Genomic DNA, 14,514 nt, shown 5'->3' with positions numbered 1-14,514 from the left:
TAATAGCAGATCTTAATAGCAGATCTTAATAGCAGATCTTAATAGCAGATCTTAATAGCAGATCTTAATAGCAGATCTTAATAGCAGATCTTAATAGCAGATCTTAATAGCAGATCTTAATAGCAGATCTTAATAGCAGATCTTAATAGCAGATCTTAATAGCAGATCTTAATAGCAGATCTTAATAGCAGATCTTAATAGCAGATCTTAATAGCAGATCTTAATAGCAGATCTTAATAGCAGATCTTAATAGCAGATCTTAATAGCAGATCTTAATAGCAGATCTTAATAGCAGATCTTAATAGCAGATCTTAATAGCAGATCTTAATAGCAGATCTTAATAGCAGATCTTAATAGCAGATCTTAATAGCAGATCTTAATAGCAGATCTTAATAGCAGATCTTAATAGCAGATCTTAATAGCAGATCTTAATAGCAGATCTTAATAACAGAAAGGCATGCTGCAGCCTTTAATCCCAACACTCATTCTCTACCTAAACAGGCCTGCAGACCCCTCTTGGCACAGTGAGGAACCGGATCAGGGATTCCCAAAGGTTTGCTCACGGAAAGCCATTTAAAGCGAAGCGGTTGCACAAAACGTTTAAGGACAGCACGCCTTAGACTGACACTGATAGGACGGCTTCCTTTGACATCGAATGAATCCTATTAGTCCCCAGCGATAATATTTCACTGGTCAAAGCAAAACAAATCATTTCCAACACAGCAAATGAAATATCCAAAATAAGTTTATGTGTATATCTACCAAGCAAGCTGTAAAATTCACAGCAGTAACTTGGACAAAAGCTATAAACTCAATGTGGGGATGAGTCTGACTGACTTTCTAGGAAACCTGCTGTTATGTCCTAGGCTGCTTCCACTACTTGTGCCACAGCTGAATTGCTGCCATGGCACTTTCAGTTTACAACATGAAATTCTTCAGATCTCAGCATCACGTGGCAGCTGCTTTGCCTTGAAAATGGTAAGTTGGGGGGGGGGGGCAGAGATACCTCCTTAATTAGCTGGACTTCTTTAAGCATCTCTGGAGACGGTAGGAAGAGATTCCCTTGGCAGAAGGGGATAACCAATGCCCTGGAGAAAATACCAGTAACAGCAAAGGAACATCCAATATTTGAATATTTGAAGAAATATTTGAAGTGCCTGGTCCCTCTGCATGAGCTGCAAATCTCTTCAACGAGACAGCAGCATATCATTACTCAGCCACCCTTGGGCTACAACAGCTGCCTGAGGAGCACAGCTCAGATCTCCAGACCTAAAACCCTACACGCAGGAGCCAGCTGCCCCTAACAGCAGCAAGGCAGCCATGAGCTCTGACCACCCCCCGCTCCAGTAACAGCTCAAAGCACAGTGGGCTCTGGTGTTTCCACAGGAGACCAGAGCAGCATGTCCACTGGTGTCCTGTCCTGCAGGAGGGATGTGACCAGAGCACAGACCAGATCTGGCTTGCAGGCCATCTGGCAAACCACGATGCTGTCCCTGATCATGACAAGAACCAGTACTAACTGTTTTGCTGGAAACACAGAATCACAGAATGGTTGAGGTTGGAAGGGACCTCTGGAGATCATCTAGTCCAACCTCCCTGCTCAAGCAGGGTCACCTAGAGCACGTTGCACAGGATCGCGTCCAGGTGGGTTTTGAATATCTCCAGAGGAGGAGACTCCACAACCTCTCGGGGCAACCTGTTCCAGTGCTCTGTCACCCTCACAGTGAAAAAGTTTTTCCTCATGTTAAGATGGAAGTGTCTGTGTTTCAGTTTGTGCCCGCTGCCTCGCGTCCTGTCGCTCGGCACCACTGAAAAGAGTCTGGCCCCATCCTCTCGACACCCTCCCTTCAGATACTTGTACACGTTAATAAGATCTCCTCTCAGCCTTCTCTTCTCCAGGCTAAACAGGCCCAGCTCTCTCAGCCTTTCCTCATAAGAGCGATGTTCCAGTCCCCTAATCATCTTTGTGGCCCTTCGCTGGACTTGCTCCAGTAGTGCCACATCCCTCCTGTACTGGGGAGCCCAGAACTGGACGCAGTACTCCAGATGTGGCCTCACCAGGGCTGAGGAGAGGGGGAGGATCGCCTCCCTCGACCTGCTGGCAACACTCTTCCTGATGCAGCCCAGGATACCATTGGCCTTCTTGGCCACAAGGGCACATTGCTGCCTCATGGTTAACTTGGTGTCCACCAGCACTCCCAGGTCCTTCTCAGCAGAGCTGCTCTCCAGCAGGTCAGCCCCCAACCTGTACTGCTGCATGGGGTTATTCCTCCCCAGGTATTTTCCAGGTATTCCACCTCCAAGTATTTTCCAGTGACTGTTGAAAATATGCTCTAACAAGGTCGGAACAGCTACTAGCTCCAGCGGAGGTCTCTCTCTACCACTGCAAACAGTGGGAAGGTCCTGTGCGGAGAAATAGCTGGGGTTTTGACAGCAGGAATGAACTCAGTAAGTCAACAGGAGCAAGTACTTGAGGCAGACAGTCTCAGGAACACCAACACTCTCCGGTATTTACCTAACGACTCATACAGAGGAGGATCCCTCCATCCAGGCTCGCTGACCAGTGCCTGATCAGGTGACAGCAGAGCTTGGGAAAGCAGTGGGAGCTCAGCTCTTCCTGACCATTGAGAATAAAAAAGCCTTATAGCAGGAAAAATATCTTCCTTTCACGTTCAGTCTGTCTTTACTCTGTCGCGCAATCTTTCTCCGCAGATGAAATTTGCGATTTTCACAGGAAAAGGTGAGAAAGCAGAAGAAAGAGGACAGAGTAGAAGGAAGAACTGCTATTTCTATTGACCCATATCAATAGGAAAGGACAGACTACACACGAATAAATATTTCCAAGTGAGATTCCCTAATTCCCAGCTTTTCTGGCAAAAGGATTCACAGATGGCATCTCTACCTTCGAAACATACGGATATCAACAGCACCTGCTGTAACTATTGACTTTTGCAATCACTCAAATGTCACAAGAAGAACTTTTTAATATTGGAGATTAATATACAGATAGTAACTGGCACAGAATTCATAGACTGATTTTTTAAAAGACCCTTTCCCTCAAAATAACTGAAAATCATTATACATATATGGAACCATTCACAACCTCTTTACACACAAAAAATGCATAACGTGGAAAGAAACTAGGGCATGACAAGTTTCACTTCAAGTGTGTTTTGAATGCGTTGACTGTAAACACAGTACAGCAAAAAGTGTGAATTACACATGGGAGACACTCAACTTATATATAGACCTTAAAACACATACAACTTTTCTGTAACATTAGATTACTGTTCATATTTTCAAGTAGAAAGTTTGAAACATTAATAGCAATTACCTATTTAAAGTCTTCCAGGAGTCCTCAGAATCTAACTATATATAACAGAAACACACAATCCGGTTGTCACAGCTGGCAAAAAAGATACTCAGTTGTCCTTGGTTTGTACTTTTGAGCATTTAAGAATTACCTTTTCCCCACACGTAGCTGGGAGGAATGCCCATTGCAACACACAATTAGTGAAAGTCAAACATGGGCCCAATACTGCAACTCACTTTCATTCAGGACAACTTTTCATACACAAGTCCCAAGGGTCTAATATATAAATGAAGTTACCCAAACACGTTCCCAAAACATCCCACAATTCATCTGGCTGAATACAAAGAGGGCTCTTACAAAATATAGGCAATTAGTTGATACAAGAGAAGCTTTTCAGAACTGAGCAACACTTTTGGGTTTGGGGGTTCAGTTTTCCATCCCTTTATTCAGACCCATACAGATAACAGCAGAGACCAAATAATGTAGATGATGCAAACTATTCCCCTCGCCAGCTACGACGACTCTTTTCTTTCTTGACTAGCAATGCCCCCCCCGATACTGCATCCTCTCCTACCTCTGTCGAGTATTACACTTGTGAGAGATGCTCACCAGTGCTACCATGTATACAAAGACTTAAAAAACTCTCAAGGATAATGAGATATGGAGCTTCAAGTCTGCAAAAACACAGGAAAACTGAATTCGGTGCACGTAAAGTTTCTACCAGGCCTGCTTCTCATGCTGAAAAGTATTTGTGCACCAGAGGCCTGTGGCTCCAGCACAGGACACTGAAATCATTTCTGTGCAGACAGAATGACACTTGGTAATCACCCAGACACATTTCTCACAATTTACACTCCACTATTAGCTTTGAATTAACAGGCACTATAGTGTTTATATTAAATATATATATCGGTAAATTAACTAATGGAAAAGCAAATTTACCAGCCAAGAGTATTATAAAGGAGGAAGGAGCCTAATTAAAATCAGAATTAATGTAACTAATCAGGCAAACTTAGGCTTACAGCATTCTTTTATATGTTACTTATTAAAGTACCAGTAAAGTCTAAAATAAGATGTTTTAAATCTTAATTGTTTGTGTCAAAAATCCTTTACCTCTATTTCAATATTGGGAGCAGAACTTACATGACATTTCCCATTTTCATTTCTGTTATTAAAGGATTTTATAAAAGAATAGTGTGCGGTCACCATCTACAGCCCTAAGGGGCTGAGTACAAAAATAACATAAAAGATAACACAAACTCTACAAAACATTATTTTGATTAGATTTCACTCAAGCATGTTCTGTACTTTGGGGAAACTGATTTATCGTCTCTGACAGCAAGCACTCTTCCTCAGCTTCTCTGAGCAGTGATAATACTGCTTGAGATACTGCTGGAAGAGAACTTTAAAATGGCTTACTTAGTTAGATATATTCACCAAACTAAACAAAAGTTTATCTTACAAACTTTAAAGAAAACACTAAAAAAAAATCCAAATAAATCACCTCTTTGTCCAAGTACTCAAGATTTCTCAAACACTTCCAAATTAAACATAATTAACTGACATGGTGGAAAACATACCTACTTGCTAGATATTTCCTCCACTGACAAAATGCACAGATTCATAGGCGTTTTTCTATGGGCTGAGCCATCCCAGAAAGGCAGGTGCACACTGAGCCGAAATGAGGGCAGACCAGTCTTTGGGAAGACTTATGGTCAAGGCCCAAGACATTGAAAAGCTCATTTGTCACAGACAAACAAAATCTACTCACCTTCAAGACATTTTCGTTTCCAGAAGAAAAGCGTGAATTGGCTCATTTTTGGAAGATGTAATGGTCCATCAGTTCTTGTAGTTAGACCTCTCTGCTGTTCCTCTTGTAAACTGGTATTCCGGACATCTGAAAAGAATTTCAATTTAAAATACAGCTCTCAAAGATACCATGCTACATAAACATTACATTTTCCTGCTTTTTAAATGGCACACTGAAAAGTTACCTGAAACCAACCTGATGGGTACAGTTACTGAATAACTATGTTGCCAGAGTTCAAAAGAGGCAGCAAGAGCTTCTTTCTTTACATCTTTGACCGTCACAGTTCACATATTTATTATCTGCATTACAGTAGCATGTTGAGAATTTAACCTGAAGATTGGGTGCGGGGAGCAGCGACTTATCCCTTTTCATTGCATCTCCTGCATTTTACTTATGGATATATATTTGCTACACTTAGGGTTATCTCAAAAGTAGTAACACTGTCTTTTTCTGCTTAATTTTGTCAAGGTAATAGATCAGCTTCCCCAGCCTCATTAGGGGCATCCCATTCCAACTGTGCCACACCACCAGGGCACTTGGGGGTTTTGAGGAGTTTGGTATATGTTTGGAAGCTAGGACTGAAAAGGCAAAGCAAAAGTATTTGGATTGTCAACGAGCAAATGCCATAGAAACAAATAGAAACAAATTCCCCAACAGGCCCATTTTGCAGCCAAAATAATTACATCACTAGCAAGAATCACATCAAGTATATAAATGGATTGGTATGAGAATAGCCAAGGTCACGTTTTCTTATACCCAGCTTCTTGGAGGATTCCTCCCTCTTCAAGGCTTAACCCTAGGGCTCCACCCAAATCAAGAAACTCACTGTTTACCTACATCAATATGAATTGAACTAAAACATGCTATAATCTAGCAAACGCTGAGTGCTCCAGGACAGACCTCATGCCTATGAAATGTGAGAAATCCGTATTTGAGAGCCAGACACCTAGACTCTGACTGGTGCCACTGGATTTTCAGAGACAACCTCCAACTCATTAAAATCCGACATTAAAAGCAACTTAAATAAGCAAATATTAATGGATTTGGACTACCAGCTATTTAGGCAGATAGAATTTCAACACCGACTGTCCTGCAGTTCCTGTTTTCCCGTAACACACTGTAGCCTGTCCTTTGAAACGTCTGCCGAAGAGTTATAAAACTATCCGAGGCAGTGAAACTCTCCATCTATTTTAGCTTATTCAGGTCATACCCTCAAGGCTCCCAGTAGCCAGGAAGTCTAGGAAAAGACAGCTACTTCCCAATAATTACAGTGCAGTATGTACTATCCATTTTCATTTTCATGCTTGACTGCTTGAGATGCACAGTCTCAAGATTTTTCCCCCTTTGGCAGTGTCTGCAGGGTAAGTCCCACACTGCTTTGCAGACACACAGGTTTTGCATATATCCCATACTGTCAGTTCTTCTCAACTTGTTGCTGCAGCTTAAAAGAGCTGCAAAAAGAGAAGGCGAGTAGGAAGAATTTCATACAGACAACCTAGATTTAAGAACATCCACCACTGGAAAGTAATTGTCTTCAAGCAACTGCTCATATGCCCAGCATACGTGTGCAGTCCTTCTGGGAGCCACCCATTCCCAGCTCTCTAGAAACGTCAGAGTCCTCCACACAAATGGTAATCTCACCAGAGCTCCAAAAAACACAGTTTTGTTCCTGGATGACTCTGCAAAGTGACAGTGCTTGGTGAGTATCTGAACACACATCCAGGTTTTTGCTGTAGAGCGATAGCAGACTTAGTTTGAGTGAAGAATGCTTCCATCAGCGTAATTTGAATGGGCCAGGGTAGGGGGGATAACTCTCTTCACACAGGCATAATCAAGCTCGTAAGAGTCTCTAGTGGACCTCCAGGTTACTCTGGCAATAGCCCTGGTTTCTCAGTAGTGGCCTCAAAGAGCATCTGGAAGATCTAATCCTCTGATTATGGAAAGAAGTGCTCTCAACACACAAGCATGGCATAGTGCCTCTGCCCTGGAGATGTGAGGTTTCAAAGAAAAAATAGATTCAAATGAAATCTTAGGGAGCAACATGGAAAAAGCATGACTTGACTCATCTGCAAAGAGGAGAAATTAAGGAGGATTAAGTATTGTGACCTCTGAAGAAAATAGTGAGCTCACTGAGCACAAGAGGGAAAACTAGCTACTTGCTTGAGCAGGTTCTGTACTAAAATCTTTTCTGCTACTGATGACAGTTTCTTACTGGAGAAAAACAGGCTGTTTGAAGTGTCAAGATCTACCCAGCACTCAGTCCATGAAATGCAACAAGCACAAATCTGAGGTTAGGGGTCTCCAAGTCCTGCATCCATATGCGCCTCCCACAAAAGAAGCAGAAGGTTCCAGGGGCAAAACCACCTTGGCCAGGAGGGAATCAACAAAATTACACAAGCATCATCTGATTCAACACAGCGCATCACATTTTGCAAGACCCTGAGCTGTAGTCGATTTGAACAACTGACAATTCCCAGTGGAATTCAAGGCAAGAAATCAACTTCAAGGTAACATGGTTTCTGAAGAGGGCACTGATCAAATCACACAGAGTCTGGGGAATGATCTTGGCTGCGGTCAGAACCATGGGAAAGCAATCAGCTCACCAGCAAGTTTGAGGCACTGGCCCCCCAGATCAACTGCTTCCTGCCAAAGGGAAAGGGAAACCAGTACCAACCCGCCATCTGTAAGGGACATCATGATGGCTCTGTCTGTTGTGATTTGTATGTAATGGCCCTAGACATGGAAAATGACTCTGCAAACATTCCCTATGGCTCCGAGTGCTAGCACATTTGTATACAGCTATCTCTTCAGATGGCCATCTACCTGGGCACCTTACTGAGCTCCCAAACTTGACCGCACCAAACAGTTCCCCTCAACAGTTTTCATTATCTCTCCCCAGCAGCTCTTAATCCCAAGGAATGGGCAACAGGTAATAGAACAGGAAAAGAGTATTCCTGGCTTAAAGCCAACACCTTTGCTCAGTCTTCTTCCCCACAAGGCTGCAGGAGAAACGTCTCTTAACAGAGAGAACACATCGAATCACCTAACCAGCTCTAGTATTTCCTCTAGTTACAGAGAGGAGAACATGCCCAAACTACAGGACATTGTACCTTGAGGAATCCAGAGAACCCATCAGACAGTGCTGTGTTTGTAAGTGAACCAGGAAGGTCAAAGTACTCTTGGTCAGCTATATAACATAGTAACCTTCACTGAGAGAGGCATAATAAATCCTTCCTGCATCCTACAAGTCCCAGCAGATTACAAAGTATCAACAAATAGGAACAGGCTGCAACCAGTCAATTAGCTTTTGTACTGAGACAACAGCAGAGCTTTAACCTTCACCCTGCTTTATATTCTCCGTCAAGTGTTTTTTTCCTGCTGGCACAAATATGAGACCACTGCAGGCCTTCCTTTTTCCACTTGGGAAGACACAAAAAGACAGGAGTCTTCCCAGCAACCCTGTGACTAGGGCATTCAAATATTCCCAAAGGGAGGTCCTAAAGCCACCGAGCAACACCTCAGATTTTAGTGTTCAGGTCGTCACAAGGAAACCAGGAAGAAAGCAGGTGACGTTAAGGAAAACTCAGAGATCAGTCTCCTTCTGCTGAGGTCCTTGGCACCACCAGCATGAGACCCCAGCACTACGTTTTCTCCACCAAAAAATAAATGTTTGGCTGATTGAAAGCCAGGGCTGGATACACCACACCAGTGGTGGAAACTGGGATCTTCTGGGGGATCCCCGAGTAGTCCAGAAATACAGAGGGATAATTGAGAGAAGTCTTTCATCCCTTTTGGCACCAAGTCCTCCTGTGCCTGGCAAAGGCCAAAACTGTTGCAGCCACAGCACTGGGCCCCAAATAAGCCGCAGACAACGTAGCCTGGCAAGGTATGGTGGCACAGTGATCCAGAGCTGCAGACGCCAGGAGCACATGGCCTTCGTTTATGAATGAAGCAAATTTGTTAAGCCAAAAAAGGAGCAGCCACAGCTCACAGTTCTCCAAAAACTCGATGTTTCCTGGCAACAGTACTAGACAAAAGGAACATGAAGAATGTTTTCTCACCAACTTGCTGCTGGATGACCCCCAGCACCTCCCTGCAGTGACACAGGGTGCTCTCTGACAGGGCAGCAGCCAACAGCTGATGAGTGCAGTGACACCAAGCATTGCTACACTCCTATTTGCTTGGCTTTGAGGTTAGGCTGACCACCTTTTCACTAGGATACTCCAAAAATAGCACACACTAACTCAACAAAGCCTAAGTTTGAACAGACCACAGAGAGGGCTTTGTTCACAGGTCGCACCACAGCAGTATAGTCACTCCGCAGAAGGATGCAAGGAGCAATGCAGGCCACACATGCAGAGAAGGGACATTCAGACTTCAAAGAGGTCACTGATCTCATTTGCAGAGTCCAGAAATGAAGCCCATTAAAATAGCCTGCAAGTGCTGGGGTACAACTCAATGTGAGCCTGATGGGAGAGCGGAAAGCAAGCTTCATTGAAAAGTTAAAAAGATACCCTTTTCACTAAATTACCTGATGAATCATTATAATAAAAAATCTTTGTGATGTAACTATTTAATTAGACTGAGACTTGCACAAAGAACGTTCATAATTAGCTCTCAAAGTAATCCCCGACCACCATCTGGAGCTCAGTCTAAATCTTGATCTCGCACACTCTAAACAACCATGCATGCGTGAAACCAGGATTTTAATATAAACATATCCGTGGATGAACCACATCATGACTTTAAATCCATGAAGTGAAAAAAGTTGACGGGAACACTAAAAAAACCTGAATCACTCATTCCATGGGCTCCTCTTAGACAGCTCTATAAAAGCACGTTCCAGAATAACCAGAGCGAGCCAGGGACAATTTATGTCTACTACATTTAGGGAAATGGTTTCAAAATGAATAAATAAAAAGGCAGGATTTATCAAACCAATCTCGCATCTAAAACAAAGTGTACCTGCCATCAAACAAAAACCTCAGATTATAGCAAATGAAGTTGATGCATGACACAGCCAACCGTCTTTCAGTAATATACAGGAGAATATCTTCCTAGAACTAGATTGTGACAGTAAACCAACTTACTCAAGACATAAAATAACTTATTTCCCCCTCACTCATGTACAAATAGCTCAAAAGATTTTACCATTAAAACACGCAGAAATTCCTTCACCAAAAGCACCATACAGGACTGGCTGTATTTTTGCTAACAAGCTCTCAACCTGTTTGAAAATCCTGTTTCCCACTGGGAAGTAAGAACTGTCTCGGACACCCCCCATGTACAAAGCCTCTTAACTAGAGAAAAATGAGTTTTATTTAATATACTCCTCTCAGCGTCATATGCTGAGCTCCCCACAGCAAAGCATTCAAGAGTGAGACATGCCGTATCACAGAGGAATGCACCTAATCCTGTCAGTTCCAGAAGAATTCCTCTATTTTCAAGGAATTTTATCAGTCGGGTTTTAGACTCTGCAAGAAAGCCCAAAGCAGCAAGGAAAGAGGCATGGAGCAGGCAGAAACCTGTTATATTTGGTTCATATTTGAAAGCGAGTAATTGCAAGAATGACTTTTTTTTTCTTTTTTTCCTCAAATTATAATGTGTGTGAAACCCCCAAAGCCTTCTACACTGGGAGGAATGGTCCCAGAGGCAAGACTTTATCGATAACTGGCCTATTTGCACACAAAATTTCTTCCAGCTAAAGGTATGTTTAAGTATAACCAAGTGTGAGCAAGATTGGAAACGACCGCCCGACTTCACCCAGACTTGGCACCAACGACGAGACCCCAAATGCTAGTCATTTCACCACGTACAGAGGGACAGGGAAGGGCTGCTCCCGCTCCTCCAGGTACAAACTCAATTAGCTACTCACGTCATGCTGCGGACAAAGACACTGCTGTCACTGGGCCCGAGTATGCTAAACGATGGTTTATGCATACGTAGCTGAAGACTGCGCTGCAAAAAAACTAACATTTTTTACATTCTAACTCCCACTTTCCTTGAAATGGTATTTTAATTAATTTTTATCTTCTACAGAAATAGGAAAGAGACAGAGGAGCGAGTTGTTTAAATGCCACATTTAAACAGTTACAAGCGTTACCCAGCTGAGACTCCCCTGCGATTGCTCGCTGCTTGGGACAGAAGTCTCTGCGCACAGCTAGACTGCCTTCAACTTGGAGCGGGGTAATTTTTAAGTTGTCGTTATTTTTGCCACAATATTTCCCTCTTGGCTGCAGCAACTGATGTTCGGCGGGGTTACACTAGACCAAAGTCCTATACAGCAAGTCAATATTTAACTTAAGCACTGTACTATTGAGACCTGCCTAGAGTATCTGATGGAGTAATTTATTAAATCTTACGCTAGCCTTTCTAACCAAGGATAACAAACAACAATTTATCTGCTTTATGAGAAGCAACATAGATAAATTCTACAAGGACAGCAGTTAGATTAGGTTTTAGTAAACTTAATAAAGGACCTAAAAGAAAATGCTTCCATAAAAGGGGATCTAAGCAATGTGACACGTACCTTGCAGAACAGGTTCAAGAGAGTAGCAGAAGCCACAGTGCAAAAGTCATTTAAAACTAGACGACACCAAGTTCTGGCAATTCAGCATTTTTCAAGAGAAAGCATTTTAAACACTGCAATTAACCCATTAAATTTTGTCATAAAGGTTTATATAAAACTCCTGGGCCTTACAGTAAGAAGCATTTATTTCCCACTAAATAGCTGAACAGAATGTACGAACTGCTTTATTAATACAGACTTTAAAACGGTACAATAAACAAAAGACTGATATTCTTAATGCATATTGTTCTTAATCTTTGTGAAGTTAAGCAAATTCTTTAGACCCCAGAAATATTCTTTGCATACCTTTGACATAAGTCATTAATAATATTCTCATCTCTAATTATCTCTCTGGATAGAGATCCTTCTGATGTCAAAACCAACTCTTTAAAATACAGCTCAGACCGAAACTGAGCACTGGAGAGTAATTTCTTGTTGACCACATTTGCTTCCATTCTTTATCCACCTGTTCACTGTCTCTGAATGTGGGGGTTTTTTGCTGGTACTCCCATCTTTACATTTAGCAAACTGCTTTTGTACTCTAAAATTGAACATCTGTTTAAATGATTTTAACATAGTTATTAGTGATAATCACTACAGGTAAACTTTTAAGATTTCCACAATTCTACTCTCCTAATCCTTACATTCTAATATTAATATTTACCAGTTTGGTCATCACCCAAAAGTAAACTTTCAGAAATAACAAAATAAACAAAATAAAAATATTTGTTTTGTAAAAAAGTAGCAAGGGGGAGAGGGTGAATCTGTTGACTCTGAACGGGGTTTATCCTTCCAGAGAGATACACTCTCTCAACACTTGAGAGTACACTTCAGACTGTGATGAAATGAATTAACTAACCTCTGTCCTCAAGCATTTTGTCACTTAACTAGCGTCAATTCTAGTGCTCATCAGACCCCTCTGTAAGCTGATTCAACCTACTAAATTGGTAGAAAATTAGCCACACCAGAACACAAGAGACACAGTAAGTAATGCACAGCTCTTAGCTAGAGGCACTGGCTAGGAGGAGGAGGAGGGGAGCCGGGAGCAAGATCTTCTGGTTTCAGGAAAAACCAGACTACTAGGCCAGCTCCGCTGCCCAGGGAACCGCAGCCTCAGGGTGCACTTTCACAAGCAGCTTAACTGCTTTTCATCCATGACACTGCCAAAATGGGTGGACCTGCCTCTCCCTTTTATAGGTACTAGCGTTAATACCGGCACACAGGCAGCTCGATCAGCTCACTTTTTATACAGTGCTAGTTGCTAGCCAGTTCGATGGATGAATCCAGGCGATCACACAACCACAGGAGAGGCAACGGAAACATATAACCACACGGCTGGAAGAGAGGTGCATAGGGCCACCCCTTTTTGACAGTAGCATCATCTCAAATGCTCCTGAAATTCCATCCTTACTAACACGGTTACCATGAAAACGTGGGCTTTAACATCTCAACTGCCTTCTTGGAGCAGTCAGATCGGGAATCAAATCCACCTCAGAGAAAATGCAGGAGGAAGTGTTTCCTGCTGCTTTGAGAACAAGGTCAGGTTGTCAAGGCCAGTCTACCTCTGAGCTAGCATAACTAGAGCAGGAAAGAAGCTGCAAGAGAAGCCATAACATGGTCTTTGTAGTTTCAAGCAGCAACAGTCCCACAGAGCTCAACTGGGGAAGGAGAATGGCATGTTCCTATCCATTTTCTCCTAATGGTTTGTTTTTATTGCACTACACTTGCAAGTGTTGTTGATTTTTCCTGAAGCGATGGCAATGCATCTAAGCTTGAGGTCCTGGATTCTGCCCTGGGAACTGCCTTCGCGTATGAGGAGGCAAGGTGCTGTCTCCCTCACAGCTGAAGCGCTGCACTTCTTACCAGTAACCACCTTGTTTCTCCCCAGCGGGCAAGGCCAGGGACAGCCCAAGCGAAGCAAGCTCAGTGTCAGCTAGAGCCATCCCTTCCACTTTCCAAACTTCACCTCGGAGCAGAGAAGCGCACAAACTACCGCGCTTACCTTTCTGCTGAATAAGGCGCAGCGCTCCGGGAGCTTGCGCAGACTGCTCTGAACCACCAGGAGCCTCTGGTACGTTTTGCCCAGACAGGATTAGGACGGACACCGCAATCTGGGCTCGGAAACGATCTGCTCCAGCGTCTGTCTGGAGAAGATTTACCTAAACGCTTCCTTCTTCGACGTTAATACCCCACAAGCGCTGCGCTGGCTCAGAAGCTTTTTATAGGCGCTATCGGCAGCTCGGTGCGCGAAGGAGCGCGAGCACTAGGCACACGCGCAGCGCTCAGGTGTAAAGCGGCGCCCCGAAGCGGGAGCCGGCGCCGCCAGCGGCAGCGCACGGGCCGGGACGCGGCTGCGCCCGGCTGCGCGGCAGGCTGAAGGGGCCGCCCCGCGCAACGGCTGCCCGCGCCCGCGCAGCTCCGCGCAGCCCCCGAGCCGCGCAGCCCCGGTGCCCGGCGGGGACTCCCCGGGCAGGGCGAGGAGACCCGCGGCCGCCGCCGCCGCCGCCGCCGCGTTACCTGGGCACCGCGTCCGCGCAGCGGCAGCGCCTCCCCAGCCCCGGCGCCGGCCCTGCCCGCTCGCGTCACTTCCGCGGCGGGCGGTGAGGGCGGGGGCGGGGGCGGGGCGCGCATGCGCAGTGCCGCCGCGGCGGAGCGCGCGGGGCGGCGGTTGCGGCGGCGGTTGGCCGGGGCGGTTACGGCGGTTGCGGCGGCGGTTGCGGCGGTTACGGCGGCGGCTCTCGCCCGTCGCGGGCCCTGGCGGTGCTGGCGCTCTGTGCGCAGGCCTCGTCCCCGGTCCTATCCGTTTTCAGCGGAGAACAGTTG

At 44.5% G+C, this 14,514-nt stretch overlaps 1 protein-coding gene across 5 annotated transcripts in view; it reads right to left on the bottom strand.

The window, feature by feature from the left end:
• The window catches only part of MAP3K13 (mitogen-activated protein kinase kinase kinase 13), an 82,072-nt gene extending 67,827 nt beyond the window's left edge, over positions 1 to 14,245 (bottom strand). For 3 of the 5 annotated variants that reach the window (XR_010885060.1, XM_067302049.1, XM_067302052.1), the window contains exons 1-2: positions 13,694 to 13,900; positions 5,085 to 5,210 (exon numbers count right to left, since the gene is read on the bottom strand). The gene's annotated coding sequence lies outside the window, so the exon portion shown is untranslated. Of the gene's footprint in view, positions 1 to 5,084; positions 5,211 to 13,693; positions 13,901 to 14,208 lie in introns of those variants that run through there. The other 2 variants (XM_067302050.1, XM_067302051.1) reach the window with 2 other exon arrangements.
• Positions 14,246 to 14,514: the final 269 nt, after the last annotated feature.

The sequence above is a fragment of the Apteryx mantelli genome, chromosome 9 (assembly GCF_036417845.1).
Source record: "Apteryx mantelli isolate bAptMan1 chromosome 9, bAptMan1.hap1, whole genome shotgun sequence".
NCBI lineage: Eukaryota > Metazoa > Chordata > Aves > Apterygiformes > Apterygidae > Apteryx > Apteryx mantelli.
Note: the sequence above shows the minus strand (reverse complement) of the source record. Positions and strands in the feature narration are given on the sequence as shown.